At 36.5% G+C, this 22890-nt stretch overlaps 1 non-coding gene across 1 annotated transcript; it reads left to right on the forward strand.

Annotated features, from left to right (window-relative positions):
• The first annotated feature begins 9536 nt into the window (after positions 1-9536).
• On the forward strand, positions 9537-9644 carry LOC125103422 (U6 spliceosomal RNA). The gene has a single exon (XR_007128412.1). It is a non-coding gene; the product is annotated as a U6 spliceosomal RNA (small nuclear RNA).
• Positions 9645-22890: the final 13246 nt, after the last annotated feature.

Consider the following 22890-nt stretch of genomic DNA (forward strand, 5'->3'; position numbering starts at 1 on the left):
ATTAGAAACCTGACAAAACTTATAGTTCACAATTTAACTATTTTCTTTGTGTGTGTGTGTCTTGATTTTTGCTTATTTTTCTTTTTTTATTAACATATAATGTATTATTTGCTTTAGAGGTACACGTCTGTGAATCCTCAGCCTTACACAATTCATAGCACTCACTATAGCACATATGCTCCCCAATGTCCATATTGAATATATGTATAACTTCATTTCCAATTTATGATTTAGTACAAACATGAACTCTATGAGAACCCAAAGATTTGTCATTTTAATAAAAGTATATTTAATATAAGCTGCACTGTAAGAAAGCAAGAAGGAAAACAATACTATAAGAGAAAGGTACCCCTAAAAACAAAAAATGGTGTTTCCTCATGTTGATAACTCCATTTGTCATATTATATAAGGAATAGGAATAGGAAAAATGATAATTTACCCTCAAGGCTGACTTAAGTTGGAAACTACATGAAGGCAGGCATTATAATGACAAAGTAATAAAATTTGAAAGAAGTTAAACTATGCCCCAGTCATATAACTAAAATGGCTGAGTTTTCTGGAGAGCTATAATTGGTCTAAATATCATGCCTAATTTGAACATTAGCAGCAGGATAAGAATTAGAATGTTCTATCAAAAAAAATCCCATTTTCCCATTCATACCACAAACATAGAGTGGTCACTATATGCCTGGATCCATGCTAAATGACAGGAAGCCTTATTTATCTCTGCCTAATTTTCCCTGTAAATAATCTCTAACTGAGTACGTCAAATTTCTGTATAAATCTATTTTAATATTACTTTCTCTATATCCTAAATTTACATGTTCATATTTTATGCAGTAGTCCAGAAAAAAGTTTTACTGAAAACCATATTTTAACGTTAGAAAAATGGAGAGATGCAAGATAAACAGAAGGCCATTCTTAGCTTCTGTAAGAAGAGCACCACTCACATTTTCTGAACCATTATTGTGTTAGTTTGGGTTCTCTAGGGAACAGACTCTGAGACAGGAATTTACATGTAGATATTTTCTTGAAGTATGCTCTTAGGAACAAGATTTCTAAGGAAGTGAAGGAAGAAGAACTGGGCAGAAAATCTACTGTGTTACAGTGACAACAGGGGACTTAGGAGATCATACAGGAAGTTCTAGAGTCAGGATGACTTTTCATATGTGCCTGAAGTTGAGGCAAAAAGACTGAGTCCCGAAACCCCACAATGAGGAGGGGGCATTGATCCTTTGCAAGGCAAGTCCCTTTAGTTAAAGGCAATTGCTAGAGAGGGACTCAACTATGAGAGAAAAGTAACCAACATACCTGACAGCTGGGGTAATGAGTGCCGAGATCATGAAAGGAGACACCTGGGCAATACACTAAAATAGCCACTACAGCACATGCCCAACATAATTTGGATTCAATTACTTTGTATAATAAGTTTTCCCCATCTAAGAACAGATCAAATGTACATTTTTCCTGATAAAACTTACAAGAGGGAAGTTAGAGGGGAAAACTGTAGCCCCACCACTGCTTCTGATCTTAGAGCTACCATCAATACTCATCTCTCCCTATTCCATAATCCACTCTAGAGTCCCCTCACTTTCATCTAGAGTTTTATCCCTGAAAATTCTGAGTCCCTGGTCACCATACCCTTCTCAGACAATAACTGCTTTGCGTTTATACTTAGCATCAAAACTTTCCTGTATACCACAAAATACCCCCAAGGAACACTTGAGAGCCAAATGCATTCTTCTTGCCTCCATTATATAACAGTAGCCTTTCCTCCCCTATAGTGATCAGGGCTAATTATCTTTGCCAACGCAGTAACTGCTTTCTTTGCTTGCTCTTCTCTTGCCACAAGGTACTTGAAGTGACCAGAGAACATCTATAGATTAAAACTGAATAGAATTCATGCTGTGTCTCTGGTAGATGCATCTCCTCTCTGGGACACAAGAATTCTAGTTTCTAAGAACCCAAAATATGGGTTGAAAGCACAAATTCCCCAACTGGGTTACTTGGAATAATGATAAACTGGGTCATGCCTATTTTCACATCTTGGTTCTTGGAATGCTACATTCCTATAATGATAGTTGCCTTGGAGTGCATAGTGTCCATCAGGTGCCTCAGCTGCAGCTTTAACATGCTGTCCCATTGTTCTATAGTGCCAGCAGGCTTCTAAGATAGAAGTTTCTTTGTTGTAAAGTGAGTCACTTAGTCCCATCTGATGTTATATGGAATACTGTGTCAGTAGATCATACATTCTATCAGCCCATGAACAGTGATGTTGGCTGAGGCTCAGCGGCAGCAAATGCAAATATATACTCAGAATAGATGTTCATTCCATCCTGGACCTGCTCTGAGCCTCACTCAAAACTGAAACTTATAGTCACTTGTAAGTGGGTCAGGGAACAAGGCCCAAGTTTTAAGAATTATGATATAAAATAATTTGTCCTATACTTTGGAGGGGATGGCTCAGCAGGCCCCAGACTACTATCTATATAAAAATTTCATTGACATAATGAACCAATAAATTTTTGTAGGATTTAAGTTCCATCTCTAAAGATGTCATATCCTATTAACCATTTCCATAAATTTCTGTGAGTCAATTCTCTGTGAATCAGCACACACACACAACCACACACACCCCTCTGATATTGCCACTCATTATTTACTTCAGATGGTTTCAGATGGCTAAGTGCTATGACCTGGTTTCTATTACTTCAGAATCCTATCATTTCCATTGTTATTAGGGAGCGCAACTCTGTATCACCATCTCTTCTCATCACTTGTGATCTACAGAGGCCAGCCAGCATTGAGAAACTCATTAATGCTGGTTCCTTTCATCAGAACATTTCTTATTACTTTGGACACTCCTGTGGACATCCTGTGGACACTCCCATTTTCCAAAGTAATCTCTTCACAAAGTACACAATGTACAAAGTACACAAAGCACAAAGTACACAAAGTGTACACAAAGCACAAAGTGTACACAAAGTGTGTACACAAAGCACAAAGTACACAAAGTACACAAATGTACTTCACAAAGTACATCTCTCTAGCATGCTCACTTCTCTGTATCTTTTGATTTCTTCTTCTATTGTTTGTCATGACAACTCTGTCATTTCTACATCACTTAGTATGGGCCAAGCTTCTAAGAGCCAACTAAATTCCATTTTAGTACCATTTCCTGGGACCTTTAACAGTTAAATTCTGTATCAGAAGAGAGTACTCCCATATCAGCAGAGTACTCCTTTATCCAACTTAATGTTCTATTCTCTCTTGATTCAGTTATCACCAGAATTCAGTTCTACAAATATTCTTTTTTTTTTTAAGATTTTATTTATTTATTTGACAGAGAGAGATCACAAGTAGATGGAGAGGCAGGCAGAGAGAGAGAGAGGGAAGCAGGCACCCTGCTGAGCAGAGAGCCCTATGCGAGACTCGATCCCAGGACCCTGAGATCACGACCTGAGCCGAAGGCAGCGGCTTAATCCACTGAGCCACCCAGGTGCCCCCAGTTCTACAAATATTCTTTAGACTCCTGATGGTTCATGTTGGCTAGGTCCCTTCTCTTACATACTAAGCCTGGTTGGGTTATGCTATTGCTTGACAAAAAGAGAGATGGAGGAGAACATTTGTTGTCTATGTTATCTTCAAGAAGAATTATATTGCTTGTCTTCAAAAAGGAAGAGCAGACCACTTTTGTAGGTTCAGAGAGTTAAGGAATGTGAGGCTTCAAGTTTTTCAAGTGTGTTGACACAAATGTCCCTATCCCAAATCTCAGGACTCTATACCTTTCCGATTAGAGCCTTGACTTGACATAGAGACTTGCAGAGTCTTGCCTGCAAGACTTTTTCTATCTTCTTTATAACTAAGTCTGAGGCCTGATTCTCAGCATGTTCTGTGCTTCATCTGCAGAAGATGCATCTACACCTAGAAAGCATACAATTTACCTTTACTAAGTGTGAGCAATAAACCTGGAAATCATCATTACCTTTAACATCTACAATCCTAAAATTTTAAACTATTGAAATTCTCTTCTCAGATTCAACTTCCTCATCCTACAGCTTGATCTACTGATCCTGCTCTAACTGCCACATAATTTAATGTTGATTCTGTCCTCTCTTCTGATTTCATTCCCTTCTCTATCCAGTCTAAACCCATTTCAACTCTTTTCTTACAAGTATTCACAAATTCTATGGCCTTCCCAACTTTTACCATGACAACTTCTCTTACCAACCCTGAAAAAACAGAATATTTTTTCTTATTTCTTTCTTTTGGACTATTGCACATTGCTGGAGAACATTCATGTAACAGTAGAAATCAGCTATCATAAAATTTGTGAATTTCATCTTCAAAGTGTACTCAATGTTTTTTACTCACCACTGTATTCACCAATTTTTCATAGTTCTATTTGTCAATGGAATAAAGTTGTTTCTAACCCAGTCTAATATGATATGATCATACCAAATTAGATTTCAAACCAAATCTAATATAATCAATCCTTCATTCTCAATAAACTCCTTTCTTTGTAAAAAAGCAAAAGCAAAAACAAAACAAGCCCATCTGAGATTTTCTCCTTCAGCTTCAGCTTACCTCTACATGTAATCTGTAATATCATCAGTCCTAATCTTCCTCAGTGAGAAAAAAACAGTATTTCTGTTCTTTTGCACACCAGTATCTTCATCTATGACTTATATTTAGGAACTTTCTCACAGCAACAATAACAGCTGTCATATATTGAATGTTCACCTGCACCAGTAACTAGGATACACCCATTAAATCAATTGCAACATTTAATCTTCACCATAGCGCTTAATTATTCTCATTTAATAAGTGACAAAACTGAAGTTTGCCCAAGTTCACACAGCCAATAAAAGATAAATACAAGTTTACAAACCCTAGTGGTCTAGTGCCAGACATCCAAGATTAGCCTTGACCAGTACTTCCTTCTTTCTTGTTAAACCTCAATCTATTCCCATCATGTTCCTCTTGATCTCTAAACATGCTCAAGTATTTATTTTTTTAGACTTTATTTATTTATTTAATAAAGAGAGAGACAGAGATAGCAAAAGAGATAGCAAGAGAGAACTAGCAGGGAGGAGAGGGACAAGCAGGCTCCCTGAACCCAACATGGTGCTCAATCCCAGTACTCCGGGATCATGAATCAAGTGGAAGGCAGACACGCAACCAACTGAGCCACCCAGGTGTCCCCATGCTCAAGTCTTTCTGTCTTAAAACTTCCTTTCTTCAGTCTTGACTTCTCTTCAAACCACTCTAGTTTCTTCTATTCTTTTATGACCAAGCTCCTTAGAAAAATAAGATGCATGCCCTATCTGCCTCCACTTTCTCATCTCCAATTCATTAAGCTATCTTCTACAATCTACCTTGTTCTCTCATTAATCTAATAAAATTGCCATTAATCACTTACCTGAGAACAAGCAGCCACCTATCAAATCCATCCAACCTCTCTGTGGTTTTCATTCTTTTCTTATTCTAGAGTCAACTTCTCTAACTCATGTTACTATTCTTATTGGCTTTCCTTTTATTTCTTAAGTCTCCTACTTCTCAGTCTTATTTACTGTTCTATTTTTTTTAAACTAAAACATTGGTTTCCTTGCCCTTATCTCTCATTATTCCTCCCTTGCATGCACCTCAATACAAAAACTTTAAAAAGCTGATGACTCTCCTGGTTTATTAATCAGTTCACTGAGCAATACTACGCACAACACTCTAAACACATTTACCGAACTTACAGTGACCAGATATAAATGACTATACAAAGCATTATGGTACATTAAGTGTTTGAGGAAGCACAAGATAGAAGATTCAGTTGTTAAGGTAATTCATTAAGGTAGATTTCTCAGAGGAGCCATGTGTTGAAGAACCTGTGGAAAATGAATTCTCCCCCTCATCTACTTAGCTTGGAAAAGATGATCATTCATTTTCCTTCATTCTCAAAGACAGCCAAAGAAAACAATTCAGCTAGCTGCTTTAGTAATAAGTCCTGTGTGTTTAATGATCCTGCAACTATTTTAATTTAGTCATCCATGAAATCATTAAAAAAAATTGTCTGGTGAAGTTCAAATTCACAGTCTTTACCATCACTTTGCACATGATCCACATATAACCAATTAAATAAAATTTTCTCACATTTTATCAAATGCTGGAATAGGGATATTTGAAGATGGCTGAATATTGTTTTTACAAATGATTTATTCATGTGCTCAAAGCCAATCTAAGGATTTCCTACATTTCTTTGTCTTCTCCAGGTCCCACAGTCATAGTGCCAAAACTACCCAGAGTTAGTGTTCCACAGAGTTTTTTTAAACCCCATGTTTGTTTTATTAGCAGTGTAACCTTCTGTTTATTACTTGAAATAAATCTTCATTTTATCGTAGATATGGTATCAACAATTACATACACATACAATTAGGATATTGTGAGAATCAATGAGATAATTTATATGAAAGAAGGTACTCACTAAACATTGGTCTTCTCCCTTTCTTCCATTTCCATGGTAAATTGGGATTATTTTCTCTTTTCCTATTTTACCCTTCATTTATATAGCAAAAAAAAAAAAAAAAAAAAGCATTAATGTTGAAAAACAATCTTTAAATCAGGTTGTTTATAATCTGAATATATGAATATATGATAATATCCCTTGCACCTCCAGCATATTGTGTTTGATATTCCCAAGAAAATGTAAATACATATATCTTTTGTTGAAGTCGTTGTGTACTATCAGTGTAAGAGTTATGATAAAAATAATTATAAAGAAATTGCCAATCTATCATTATGATGGCTCTGCATACTTGCTGCTTATTTTTTCCTATTTTATTTAAAGAAACATTTTACTTTTTTTTTTTAACTATAGAAAAGGTAATAATATTAAAAATCCAAGTAGGAAAATGTGCAAGGGAAATTATGTCTAAGAGAATTTAGTGGACACTAAAATTTGAAAATACATGTGTTGTGGGTGTCCATATAAAATAAGGAAAAGACTTTCATCGAAAAAATAGTTAAGTTACCAAGATATCTCTAAAATGCAGTAAGAATGAGGTGTTGGAATGGAGAAAGCTTAAAATTGGTAGCCACTGAGGAGCTCTAAGGTAAGGTTAATTAAATGATAAAATGTAGTGCTTTGGTGGGGAGAGGGGAGAATGAATGTAGGGTTTTGTTTTTGTTGTTGGTGGTGGTGGTGGTGGTGGTCCACTAAAAATGGCTTCTTTTCTAGAAGAAAAAGAAATGAATTTGAAGGAGATCAATATTACTTGAAGAACAGAAGAAACATGTAACTTATAAAACCAAGTCTACTTGGGATTCATTCCAAAGGTTTTGGGAAAAATGGCAAATGTTAGAACTCTCTATCAGCTATAGCTCACATCTTCCTATAAATTGGGATGGAACCTAGAGGCTACAAAAAAAAAAAAAAAAAAAAAAAGAATATCACTCTCTCTATAAAAAAAGAACCTTAAACAATAATGATGATCTTGTTTACTTTTATTTTCAGAGAAGAGCAGTCTTATAGATGCGCTAGCATTTTTTCCTCTGACCCATTTTATTTCACTGTTTTCAGTTACTGACTCTAAATGGTCATCTCCTTTAGCAATTTCTAAATTTTTTAAGATTAACATTGCTTTGCATTTAAGATGCTTTGGCAGGGACTGTAATGAGAATTTTAAATTTGAGCAAAACCTCTTGAAGTTCTAAATGAGGCCATCAAAGAGAACATTCACCAGATGGAAACAGTGATTGATCTAAAGCCTTGAGTCTTGTTTTTAATCTCTTGTTTTCCAGCAAAGAGAAATTTTACAGAATCTTCTCTCTTCCGAAAAATTTAAACAAAACACATAGTTAAAACAGAGATACTATATTCTAAGTATATTTATAGAATGGAAAGTAAAAAACCTTATGTCACATCCCAATCAAGAAACACGATACTCTAAAAAGAATGTGGATATCTCTAGTTAGGGTTCCTGTTCTGTTGCTATTCCTAAGTTAATTTTTCACTGCTGGATGGAGGGCAGTCCCCAAAATTCTCATGCCCCCAGATGATGGCCTATAATTGAGCCTTAGATTGTTCAACAGGATCTGACTTCCTCTGATTCCTTGAGACACTGTCAGCCTGCATTTCTCAGCTACCTTCCACCTAGGGAGAGCTTCTTCTTACTCTCCTTTTCCCATTTACAAACTGAGTAGAGATGGTGCTGAGAATGTAAAGGAGGGCAGAGGTACAACTATAAACAGTCTGGATGCTCAGTATGCCTCATGGATGTTAAGCTCAGTAGCCATCAGTTTGTTCTCTATATTTACAAGTTGCCAAATAAAATATGTAACGTTTTGAATATAAATTATGTTTCAATAAAGTTATTTTTAAAACTTTAAAATACAAAAAAAATCAGCTTCATACAACATTCTACTATATACAACTTTTGATAAATACTCAATTACAGAAATCAATACCATACCAGCAAATGACATATAATAGGTATTCAGCAAATGTTTAAATTTTACTCCTTTTTAACACAGTGATTTTTCTCAGTAATAATTTCTCAGATAAAACTTAGATAAAAATAAAAAAAATAAACTTTCATTGTGTTAAGCAACTAAAATGTTGGGTCTGTTTAATATTGCAGTTAGCCTAAACTTTTCACACCGTATCTCCTTCAGAATTCCACACAAACATACAGAGTGAATTCAACGAAGAGAAAATTTGGAAAACAGACTTCAGCTATTTAGATAATTTCACAAATACAATCTCTGTCTGATGTGGGTTTTATGTTCTTAGTGAAAATAATGTCCAACCTTATCATTAGTGTCTATAATGGTTAATTTTATGTGGCAAATTGGCTAGGCCACAGAGCCAAGATATTTGGTCAAACACATCTGGATGTTGCTATGTAGGTGTTTTTAAGATGAGATTAATATTTAAATCAGTAGACTTTGAGTAAAGCAAATTACCCTCCATATTGTGGATGGGTCCCATCCAATCAGTTCAATGTATTAAGAAAAAGAATGACCTACCCTGAAGTAAAGGGAATTCTATCATTAAACTGTTTTTAGATTCAGTTTCAGCATCAACCCTTCTGTGAGTCTCTAGCCTACTATCCAACCTTGCAAATTTTGGACTGGCCAGCCTCCATAATCATGTGAACCAAATCCTTATCATCAGTCTCTCTCTGTCTCTCTCTCTCTCAATCATGTGTGTGTGTGTGTGTGTGTGTGTGTGTGTGTACATTTTAAAATAAATAAGTCCTAATAGAGATCAAATGTGAAGAAACACATGATTACCAATTAGTCAATGTCAAGTAAAATGGCATCCTAGGTTCATTTTGGAATTAATATACTTGTCATAGAAATATGTTTAGATGTTCTTTATGAGCCCTGCTACTGTTCATTGTATCTAAATTTATCTCATCTTTTCAATTACAATTATAAACAATGAGTTAAACTTTAAAAAGGCTGACCCCAGAAAGCTCAAACGGAAAAACATATGCACATGAACTGAGAGCAATAAGCCGTTTTTGAAAATTACTTACTGGGTGCTCACTCAGCAGCACATATACACAAAACTGGGACAATATAGAGAAGAATACTATGGCCCCCTGCACAAGGATGACATAAAAATTACTTATTGGACATCTCATATTGGGCACTGTGTTAAGCATGAGTAACATAAAACTTGTAGAAGCATGATTCCTATCTATGGTAAGTCAGATTTTCCAAAAATAGCAGTAACAATACCTCTTAACCCTCATGCTCTTTTACTATATAATTTTGATATTCCTCCTATTGAGAGGCAGAGTCTGTCTCCTTCTCTTGAATCTGGATGACCTTTTACCTCAACAAACATAGTATGTAAGAAGTAATATGATGTGATTTTCAACAAAAGAATATAACAATGTTATGTTCTTGCCTTGCTCTCTTGAGACACTTACTTTGGGGGAAGCCAGATGCCATGTAAGCAGTCCAACAACCCTAAGACTTCTATGCTGAGCCTAAACTACTTCATTTGGAAAGGAAGATGGCAGCAGAGTAGGAGAACCCTAAACTCACTTTGTCCCATGAATACAACTAGATAATCATCAAAGCATCCTAAAAACCCCAGAAATTCAGCTTAAATCTGGCTCAACAAATTTCACAACTAAAGATAGAAAAGAGGTCATTCTGAGGAAGGGAGGGTATGTGGAGACCTGGTTTGGGAGAGAAATGGATTATGGTCACCACAGTGGGGAGGGACCACAGCTGCAGAGAAGGATATAGGGAAAATGAATCCCCAGAGCAACTGACTTAGAAAGTGAGAGTGGCCAAATTTCATGAGTTCTTGCAACCTGTGGGCTTACAGCCTGGAGTTCTAAGGTCAGTGGGCTTGGCTCAGGGAAACCCCAGAGGTTTTGGGGCTGTTCTTGGAGAAAAGACAGGGCAACCAACCTGTAAACCTACAGTGTGAAAACTGTAAAGATGTAAAGAACATCTACAGCACATGGTGGAGAGGTTATTTGCTCATCTCAGAGTATTTCCCAGGGAGGCAGCATTCACGGAGACTTCTCCAAGAACAAAGGAACTGGTAGGTGCAATTTTCCTACCTTAGCATAAGCACAGGGCCACCTGCGGGAACCAGGATAGCACTATTCACTTGCTTACGCCAAGCCCTGCCTTCACTGAGATCCAATGGAATCACCCTTTCCAGCAATGCTTGTCGCAGTCTCAGTGTGGTGGGCCCCTCCCCCAGAAGATCAGCCTTAACCACTGCCCATAAGTGTCTCCCAACCCAGGAGTTTTTCAGGGCCTCAGCTGCAGAGGCAGTGGTAATAGTTCTCATTTCACAAACACACAAGAGCATATTTAATTAAAACTCCCCACGTTTAGGCCAGGGACCAAACAGTACCCACAACAGACAGAAAACCTCTCTAGATGACTGGTATGAAGGATAAAATAGCCAGACCAAAACAGCAGAGCATACACAGCACAACTGGAGACCTAAAGCACCAGGCCCTGGGAAGCAGGGGACACTGAACTGCAGGGAACTACAAGGCCTCTTCTCCATAAGGACATTACCCTTAAGAAAAGGAGATGTAGCTGACTTTCCTAACACAGAAGTTGGCACAGAGACTTAGACAAAATGAGAAGACAAAGAAATTTGTCCCAAATGAAAGAACAGAACAAGGCCACAGGCAGAGATCTAAGTATAACAGATATAACATACCTGATAGAGAATTTATTTTTTCTAAAGATTTATTTATTCATTTTAGAGAGAGAGGGAGAGCATGAGCGGGAGGAAGGGTAGAGGGAGAAGAAGAGGATTCTCAAGCAGACTCCCCATTGAGTGTGGAGCCTACTGCAGGGGTCAGTCCCAGGACTCCAAGATCATGACCTAAGCCAAAATCAAGAGTTGGACACTCAACCAACTGAGCCACCCAGGCATCCCAAAGTAATGATCATAAAGATAATCACTGGACTTGAGAAAAGAATGTAAAACATCAGTGAGACCATTAATACAGAGATAAGGAATACCATAGTAGAGATAAAGGGCTCAATAAATGAAATGAGAAACACACTTGATGGGATGAACAGTAGGCTGGAAGAAGCAGAGGAACAAATTGGTGACCTAGAAGACATAGTAATGGAAAGTAATTAAGATGAACAAAAGATGGGGCGCTTGGGTGGCTCAGTGGGTTAAAGCTTCTGCCTTCGGCTCAGGTCATGATCCCAGGGTCCTGGGATCGAGCCCTGCATTGGGCTCTCTATTCAGCAGGGAGCCTGCTTCCCCCTCTCTCTCTGCCTGCCTCTCTGCCTACTTGTGATCTCTGTCTGTCAAATAAATAAATAAAATCTTTAAAAAAAATGAACAAAAGAGGGGGGGAAGTTATATAAGTAAAATGAAAATAGACTTATGGAACTCAGTGACTCCATCAAACATAATAATATTCACATTATAGAAGTCCCAGAATAAGAGAATGAAAGGGGGGCAGAAAATTTATTGGACAATGTAAGAGCTGTAACTTCCCTGTTCTGGGGAAGGAAACAGATATCCACATCTGGAAGGCACAGAGAACCCCATCCTCCAAAAAAATAAACAAAAGCAGATCTACACCAAGACATATGATAATTAAAATGGCAAAATATAGTGATAAAGAAAAATATTAAAAGTGGCAAGGCAGAAACAGAGAGAAAGGAAGGTAGGAAGGAAGGAAAGAGACAGTTACATACAAGGGGAACACCATAAGGGCATCAAGGGATTTTCAGCAGAAACTTTCCAAGCCAGAGAGAGTGGCATGATATACTGAAAGTGCTAAATAGAAAAAATCTGTAGCCAAAAAAACCGTAGCCAGCAGGGCTATCATTCAGAACAGAAGGAGAGATAAAAAGAATCCCAGACAAACAAAATTTAAAGGAGTGGTCATGAGACCACTAAACGGTTCTGTAAGAAAAACTAAAGGGGACTCTTTAAATGGAAAGGAAAAATAAAAAGTGACAATATAAAGGCAAGAAAAACAAAAGCAGTAAAAATGTATTTGTTTTAAATACCAGTAAAGGAAATCACAAAATAAAAGTATGTAAAAGATGACATATACCTAAAAGTAGTAAAAGTTGACATATACCTAAAAGTAGACAAGTAAAGAATGGGTTCAAAATTAAATGACTATCAACTTAATATAGACTGCTGTATCAGATGTTATACACAAACCTAATGGTAACCACAAGTCAAATTCCCTAATAAACTTGCAAAGAATAAAAAGAAAGAAATCTAAATATATCAGTAAAGAAAACCAGCAAACCATGAAAGAAAGAAAGACAAAAAGGATCAGACAAGATCTTCAGAAACAACCACAAAACAGGTAATAAAATAGCAAAAACATGTATCTATCAGTAATTACTTTGAATGTAAATGGACTGAATATTCCAATTAAAAGACACAGGATGAAAATGGGGCAAAACAAACAAACAAACAAAAAAACACCAGGGCTCATTTGTATGCTCCTTACAAGAGACTCATTTTAGACCTAAAAACACCTGCAGATTGAAAGTGAGGGAATAAAAAGTATTTACCATGCAAATGGATGTTAAAGAAAGGGGGCAATATTTATATCAGATAAACTAGACTTTGAACAAAGACTGTAACAAGAGACAAAGAAGGACACTATATAATAATAAAGGGACAATCCAACAAGACATAATTGCAAATATTTATGCAATACAGGAGCACCCGAACACGAAAGTTGATAATAAATATAAACTACTTGATAATAATACAATAATAGTAGGGGACTTTAACAATCCACTTACATCAATAGACAGATCATCTAAACAAAAAAATCAACAAGGAAACAATAGCTTTGAATGACACACTGAACCAGATGGACTTAACAGATATATTCAGAACGTTCTATCCCCAAACAACAGAATACACATTCTTTTCAAGTGTACATGGAACATTTTCCAGAATATATCACATTGGGCCACAAAACTAACTTCAGCATTTCAAAAAGATCAAAATCAGACCACGCACATTCTCTGTCCATAAAGTTATGAAACTAAAAGTCAGCCACAAGGAAAAAAGTCTGGAAAGACCACAATACATGGAAGTTAAATAACACACTACTAATCAATGAATGGGTCATCCAGGAAATCAAAGAAGAAATTTAAAAATTATGTGGAAACAAATGAAAATGAAAATACAAAGGTTCAAAACTGTTGCGATATAGCAAAAGCAGTTCTAAAAGGGAAGTTTATAGTGATACAGGCCTACCACTGGAAGCAAGAAAAATCTCAAATAAACAATCTAACCTTACAACTAAAGGAGTTAGAAAAAGAACAACAAACGAAGTCTAAAACCAGTAGAAGGAAGGAAATTATAAGATTAGAGCAGAAATAAACGATACAGAAACTAAAACAAAAAACAAACAAACAGATCAATGAAACCAGGAGCTGGATAATTGAAAAAAATCAATAAAATTGATAAATCTCTAGCTAGATTTATCAAGAAAAAAAAAAGAGAAGTGACCTAAATAAACAAAATCACAAACAAGAAAGAAGCAATAACAGGCACCAGAGAAATACAAACAATTATAAGAAAATATTATGAAAAACTCTATGCCAACAACTTGAAAATCTAGAAGAAATGGATAAATTTCTAAAAACATATAACCTACCAGAACTGAAACAGGATAAAATAGAAAATTTAAACAGAATGATTATTAACAAAGAAATTGAATCAGTAATCAAAAAATTCCCAACAAAGAAAGTTCAGGACCAGATGGTTTCACAGGCAAATTCTATCGAACATTTAAAGAAGAATTAGTACTTATTTTGTTCAAACTACTTCAAAAAATAGAAGAAGAAGGAAAACTTCCAAATCATTCTGGAGACCAGCATTACCTAATACCAAAACCAGATAAAGACACCACAAAGAAAGAGAACTACAGGCCAATATCTCTGATGAACATAGATGCAAAAATCCTCAACAAAATACTAGCATACCAATTCCAACAATGCATTAAAAAACAATTCATCATGATCAAGTGGGATATACTTCTGGGTTGAAAGGGTGGGTTCAATATTCACAAATCAATCAACATGATACATCACATCAATAAGAGAAAGGATAAGAATCACATGATCATTTCACTAGATGCAGAAAAAGCATGTAACAAAGTACAACATCCATTCATGATTTAAAAAAAAAAAAACCTTCAGGGGCGCCTGGGTGGCTCAGTGGGTTAAGCCGCTGCCTTCGGCTCAGGTCATGATCTCAGGGTCCTGGGATCGAGTCCCACATCGGGCTCTCTGCTCAGCAGGAAGCCTGCTTCCCCCTCTCTCTCTCTCTCTCTCTGCCTGCCTCTCCATCTACTTGTGATCTCTCTCTCTGTCAAAAAAAAAAAAAAAAAATCTTAAAAAAAAAAACCTTCAACAACAACAATATCAAAACAAAATCCCTGAACAAAGTAGGTTTAGAGGAACAATACTTCAACATAATAAAGGTCATAGATGAAAAACCCACAGCTAACATCATCCTCAATGGGGAAAAACTGAGCTTTTCTCCTACTAAAGTCAGGAACAAAAAAATGATGTCCATTCTCACCAGTTTTAGTCAACATAGTATTGGAAGACCTAGCTACAGCAATCAGACAGCAAAACCAAATTAAAAGCATCCAAATTGGTAAAGAAGTAAAACTTTCACTATTTGCACATGACATGATACTATATACATAAAACCCAAAAGACCCCACCAAAAAACTGCCAGAACTGATAAGTGAATTCAGTAAAGTCACAGGATACAAAATCAACGAGCAGAAGTCTGTTGCATTTCTGTACACTAATAATGAAGAAGCAGAAAGGGAAGTTTAGAAAATAATCCCATTTATAATTGCACTAAAAACTGTAAGATACCTAAGAATAAACCTAACCAAAGAAGTGAAAGACCTATACACTGAAAACTATAAAACACTGATGAAAGAAACTGAAGGTGACAAAAAGAAATTGAAAGGATATTCCATGCTCATGGATTGAAAGGACAAATATTCTTAAAATGTCTACCTTGCCCAGAGCAATTTACCCATTTAACACAATCCCTATCAAAATACCAACAGCTTTTTTCAGAGCTAGAACACCCTAAAATTTATATGGAACCATAAAAGACCCCAAATAGCCAAGACAATCTTGAAAAAGAAAAGCAAAGCTAGAGGCATCACAATTTCAGACTTGAAGTTATATTACAAAGCTATAGTGATCAAAATTGCATGGTACTGGCACAAAAATAGACACACAGATCAACAGAACAGAATAGAAAGTCCAGAAATAACTCACAACTGTATGGTTAATTAATCTTCCACAAAGCAGGAAAGATGATCCAATGAGAAAAAGATAGTCTCTTCAACAAATGGTATGGGGAAACCTGGACAGCAACATGCAAAAGAATGAAACTGGTCCACTTTTCACACTATTACACAAAAATAAACTCAAATTATATTAAATACCTAAATGAGACTTGAAACCATAAAAATCCTAGAAGAGAGCACAAGCGGTTAACTTCTCTGACATCAGTCATAACAAATTTTTTTCTAGATATGCTCCTTGAGGTAAGGGAAACAAAACCAAAAATGAACAATTGGGATTACATCAAAATAAAAGTCTTCTGTACAGAAAAGGGTACAATCAGCAAAACTAAAAGACATCCTACAGAATGGGACAACATATTTGCAAATGACATATTAATAAAGGGTTAGTATCAAAAATATATAAAGAACTTACACAATTCAGCACCAAAAAAATGAATAATCCAATTAAAAAATGGGCACAAGACATGAATGGATATTTTTCCAAAGAAGACATCCAGATGGCCAACAGACACATGAAAAGATGCTCAATATCACTCATCATCTGGGAAATACAAATCAAAACTACAATGAGCTATCACCTCACACCTGCCAGAATGGCTAAAATCAACAAAAGGGGCTGGAGAAGTCATGGAAAAAGGGCAACCCTCTTCCACTACTGGTGGAAATGCAAACTGGTGCAGACACTCTGGAAAACAGTATGTAGGTTCCTCCTAAAGTTAAAAATAAAACTACCCTACTATCCAAAAATCATATTCCTGGGTATTTGTGCAAAGAATGCAAAAAACACTAATTCAAAGGGATACATGCACCCCAATGTTTTTAGCAGCATTATTTATAAGAACCAACATGCAGAAGCAGCCCAAGTGTTCATCAACTGATGAATAAAGAAGAGGTGGTATATACATATACAATGGAATATTATTCAATCATAAGGAAGAATGAAATCTTGCCATTGGCACCAACATGGATGGAGCCAGAGAGTATAAGTTGGTCAAAGACAAATATACAATACAACTTCACGCATATGTGAAATTTAAGGAACAAAACAAACAAAAGGGAAGAAAAAAGAGAGCGAGGCAGTCAAGAAACAGACTCTTAACCATAGAGAACAAAGTGATGGTTACCAGAAGGAAGCGGGGGGGTGGGGATGAGTTAAATAGGTGATGGGGATTAAGAAGGACACTTACTCTGATGACTGCTGGGTGATGTATGGAATTGAATCACTATATTGTACACCTGAAACTAATACAACATTGTGTGCTTAACTGGAATTAAAATAAAAAGCAAAACAAAACAGAAAAACTAATTTATATGAACAGACCACATAGAGAGATCCTAAGACTATGTGAAGAAAGAAAAAGAGACTCAAACAGCTCGAGCTCCTCCAGTCCTATGTGTCTCAATTTCATCCATGTGAGATAGTCAACTACTATGGACTGAATCATGACCCACACAAAATTCACATGTCGAAGCCCTAACCCCCAGAGTGACTGTATGTGGAGATAGGGTCCTTAAGAAAGTAATTAAGGTTTAGGGGCAACTGTGTGACTCAGTCCACTGAGCATCTATCTAGCCCTCAATTTTGGATCAGGTCATGATCGAGGGTCATGGAATCAAGCCCTGCCACAAATTAATCTCTCAGCTTGGAGTCGGGTTGAGATTCTCTCTCTACCTCTTCCTCTGCCCTTCCCCCTGCTCATGCTCAAGCTCACTCTCTAAATAAAAAAATAAGTAAAATCTTCTTTAAAAAAAAAAAGTAATTAAGGTTAAATGAGGTCATAATAGAACTGGCCCAACAGAACTGATACCTAGATACCAGAAATCTTTCTTTTCATATCTGCACAAAGGAAAGGGCATGTGAGAACACAGTGAGAATCAAATGACTGCAAGCCAGGAAGAAAGACCTCATAAGAAACCCCTCTGCTGGCACCTTGATCTTGAACTTCTGGTAATGGCAGTCTAAGCATACTAATATAAAGACTCTGAGCCATACATCAAACCCTCCCCAAATTCCTGACCCACGAAAACCATGAAAGGTCATAAAATGATGATCCTCATTTTAAGTCACTAAGTTTTGGTGTGATTTGTTACACAGAAATAGGTAATTGAGACACTGCCCTTGAGGCACTTATAGGGAAGATAAAATATATAATTAAATATCAAAATGCTGTATTAGTTATGTATCAAATTATTTGAGCTAGAAAGTAAATAAAAAGGGAAGAAGGTTTTTTGAACTGGAAAAATTTGTTTGTTTATTTGTTTATTTTGAGAGAGAGAGAGAAAGAGCACCAGTGGGGAGGAGAAGATGGAATCTTAAGCAGAATGCACTGAGCATGGATCCCAGCTGGGGCAATCTCATACAACGGGATCACAACCTGAGCTGAAACCAAGAGTCAGACACACAACTGACTGTGCCACCCAGATGTCCCTTGAATTGGAAAATTTTAAATAGTAAATAATTAATCAGAGGTAGACCTAGGATGAAGACAGCTTAGGTGGATTCAAACTAGGAGAAGGGAGGTATCACTTAAGTGGATATTACTGAGGTAGACTATGAATTTAACTATATCCCCCAAATTTCATATGTTGAAGCCCCAGCCACCACGTGGCTATATTTGAGATGGGGCCATTAAGGAGGTGACTAGGTTAAATGAGGTCCTAAGAATGGAATCCTGATGTAATAAAACTGTTGGCCTTATAACGAGGAAGAAACACCTGTAAGCCAGGAAAAGGGCCCTCATTGGAACCTGTCACCCTGATATAAGACCTATTTCCAGAACTGTGAGAAAATAAATTTCTTTTGTTCTAAGCCACCCAGTCTATAGCATTTTGTTATGGTAGACTGAGCTTACTAGTACAGGTGATTTCACACTTTTTTTTAGGACATAGTTAGAATATCAAACCCTTAGTAAATGTGGAAAAAAATAAAAATATGTATATCATTTGTCTGCTCCACACATTAGTCTACAAGCAACCTCAAGGCAGGAGTTCTATTCAATTAGATATATCACAGCACCTAGATTACTCCTCTATCTGAGCGATAGTAACTGCTGAAAGAATGGAGAAAGGGAGGAAAGAAGAGTTAGGAAACTAAAATCTTTCAGTGATACAGGACCTAATACCATCTGTAGAATATCTAAAATAGGGGCTCCTGGGTGGCTCAGTGGGTTAGGCCGCTGCCTTCGGCTCAGGTCATGATCTCAGAGTCCTGGGATCGAGCCCCGCATCGGGCTCTCTGCTCGGCGGGGAGCCTGCTTCCTCCTCTCTCTCTGCCTGCCTCTCTGCCTGTTTGTGATCTCTCTGTCAAATAAATAAATAAAATCTTAAAAAAAAAAAAAAGAATATCTAAAATAACCCAAACAAAGAAACCTTCCAGAAAGAATGAGTGGAACATTATCAATTAGTGGAATGGAAAAAACATCCATGAATCATTGGGCTAAACAGTGTCAGCAGTACGCAAAAGGCTGGTTTGGTTTTTGGCCTATGCTCTAGCCCATTCATTCTCAAAACTTTCTTCCTACTTATTATTCCGTAATAGTTATTCAGTGCTGGTAGAATTCTGATAGAATTACCTGTTATGACCAGTCTGTAATGCATGGCCTCCTGCTAATCCCACCTTGCTTTCCAACCTCCAACAGCTCTTTCTTCTGCTGAATATTCAGTGTTACTCCATAGACATCCCTGAACTCATTGTTCGATTCTTAAATGTTAATACACATTTAGTTTTGGAAGCTTTTAAATGCGAAGAGTGCAAATAAATGTGTGCCTCACACAAATCATTTTAAAAGAGGCTAAAACTTTTAAAAGGCCAACTATGTGCAAAATAATCATTAAGAAGAAAATGGACATTTATTATGTACTTAAAATTCAAAAGTGAGTGCAAAGCAGGAAATGAAAGAAAAGTAGAAAGAGAAATTCTAGTCCAAGATCTCTCAGCATAACATTTTTGTCTTTGTGATTATAAGCACTCATTTATAAGAAGTAGATTTTTTAGTGAACTTACTCTGGACCAAATTTTCAGCTGGCTTTTTTACTGTAATCAAATATCAAGGTGGGTAGACAGACCAGGCCAACTCCTAATACCCCTGCCTTCGGCTCCTTAGAGTCCATAACTCTGGGCCAGATGGCCTATAGGATTTCATTGGAGGGAACAAACTGAACTAAAATTTCAGCTTCCTTTACACCGAATATTACTTTGTAGTGACTTGCTATTTAATCTTAGGTATAACTTGATCTCTCATTACTCTACAGTTTCCCATAAAAGGAGTTTCCAAATTTACTTTTAATATAGATACATATTTCCTATTGAATCTCTTCTTGGATCTATGTGGTACCAAAACCTATTGGATTGTGGATTATGTATAAAGGATATATAATTATTTCTGAATATGACCCAGTTCCAAATATGTGGTAAGAGTTAAGCCCTATATTGCAAAAAAAAAAAACTAGAATTTTTTCAGTGTCCCAAGTATAAGCCACATAACAACTCTGAACAGATAAACACTGAAAGAAAACAAGATTGAATTATGTATGGTGAACTGTGAAAACATTGCTTTCCATCTAGAAGGCAACTCTGAGTTTTGGGTTAAAATAGGTGACATCTAGCTTATATCCTCCATGACTATTTGCAGACTTGGGAGAGCAGAACTACTCTGACTACAACTTATCCTCAAAACCAACTTTAAATACAACTGGACAACAAAGGCCATAAATATTGATTGATTGGACTGAATGGAAGGGTGTGCAACTGGCTCACAAAGAAAATAATTTCTCTTGAACAATTGTACTAGGTAAGACTTTAAAGTAATTTTTAATTTCCACAAAATACACACTGAAATCAATATCTTTACTTAGCAAGTTAAATGTTGCACCATCTAATTCATATATAACATTTAGAATTTTCTAATGCTTACAGAGTGCAAAACAATGTCCAGTGTTATCTGATAGAATAATGATCATTTCAAAGTTTAGTCTCTGACAGAATTTTGAAAATAGGACTGTCATGAATTTGTGTGTACATCCCTAATATAGCTAGATTTTAGCTTCTAGAAAAAAAAAAATCTGGGCTCTGATGACTCTGGGTGGGTTTAGTCTATCTCTGTAGCACTGTCATGCTAATTTGACAATGGATCCTTTATAAGTTTGTGATCCCAAGACTTCATGTTTACCCTGGCTTCATTTGGACTTCTTACTGCCCTCAGGCAGCTTTGGGGCACCCCAGCATTTCTTTGCAACTTACATGGCAATGCTAACTCATACTACATCCTCACTTCTCACCCTATATTCCCTGACAACCTGTGAATAATGAGTGAGTCTTCACTGGGTGATTGCTTTGTGAAGAAAAATGAATAATTTACCTGATAATCATGGTCATCTATCAGACTATGCATTTTTTCCTAATAAGTGATTTTGCTATGTTTGCTTAAAACTTACACTGAATTTTTCATTAGCTGGATGACTGCTTTCCAGCATCTGTTTATAATGTCAACTAACATTTTTTTTTTTTTAATGAAATGAAACCTTGGAAGATGAGAACAGAAACTGGGTGTTTAAAAAAGATATATTACCTTTCAGAATGGGGGCTCTCTGTGCCTGAATTATAAAAAGGTCTCCAGAGGTTTCAGAGTGATTTAATTATTTTCAAATCTTCTGTTCAAAATGATCACATGCTGCTCAGCATATTAATTGTCATTTGCACACTTCTTAAAGACCAAATTGTACTTGATGTTTTGAAAGACAGGAATCGTGGGAGGTGAGTACTTATATTTATGTATTCTTTTTTTTAATTAACATATAATGTATTATTTGCTTCAGAGGTACAGGTCTGTGAATCATCAGTCTTACACAATTCACAGCACTCACCATAGCACCCACCCTCCCCAATGCCCATAACCCAGCCACTCTAACCCTCCCCACACCACTACCCAGCAACCCTCAGTTTGTTCCCTGAGATTAAGAATCTCTTATGGTTTGTCTCCCTCCCGGTCCCATCTTGTTTCATTTTTTTCCCTTCCCAGCCACCAGGGACCCCCCTCCCACTCTGCTTCTCAAATTCCTCATATCAGAGAGATCATATAATTGTCTTTCTCTGACTGACTTACTTTGCTTAGCATAATACCCTCTAGTTCTTGATGAGTAAAATCTAAAGGTCTGAGCACTAAAATCTCCTATTTAAAAGCTGGCTTTAAACCTTACCAAAGCAGCTAGTAGGTCTCTTTGATAATATTAAAGGCACAGGGGTGCCTGGGTGGCTCAGCTGGTAAACGACTGCCTTTGACTCAGGTCATCATTCCAGGGCTCTGAGATAGAGCCCCACCCCCTGCACTGAGCCCCCACATTGACCCCCAAATTGAGCTCCCCCCATCAGGCTCCCTGCTCAGTAGAGAGTCTCCTTCTCCCTCTCCTTCCACCCACCCCCCACGCTCTCTCTCTCAAATAAATTTTTCTACTACCTATGGAACAGTGAAAATGATAATTTAAGAATAAGGTTGTGGCAAGCCCTAGTCCCAAAGTGAATTGGATTTTGAAAAGTTATGGGCAAACAGTACAAATAATAATGGTCAAAACTTAAACTTACTTTTAGCAAAAATTTTAGAGTTTAACTTAGAAAATGAAAATATATAAAATTTAATAAGTGTTTTATAATTTAGTAATCAATTATACATTATCATATTTACTCTTTCCTCCTGGGATTTGCATATTAATATTGTATTTTATTTATTCTATTTATTTGGAGGATAGTAAAGATATAGGAAAGTATATAAAGACCGCTCACCCTGAGTGATAGCACATTTTTTTACATATATATGGGCCTGAGTAATCACACCCAACTCAAGATATAAAACATTTCCAGAATCCCATAATTTTCCACTATTATTAATTATCTGTGATTAGTTTTGTCTGTTCTCAAACTGCATACAGATAGAACCACAGAATAAATGTGTTTGTGCCTGACTACTTTCTGTCAATATAATATCTATAAATTTCATCCATATTGTATCATATATCACAGTTGATTTTTTATTGCTGCATAGCATTTCATTGTATGAATATACCA

Source organism: Lutra lutra, chromosome 6, assembly GCF_902655055.1.
Source record: "Lutra lutra chromosome 6, mLutLut1.2, whole genome shotgun sequence".
In the NCBI taxonomy this organism is placed as follows: Eukaryota; Metazoa; Chordata; class Mammalia; order Carnivora; family Mustelidae; genus Lutra; species Lutra lutra.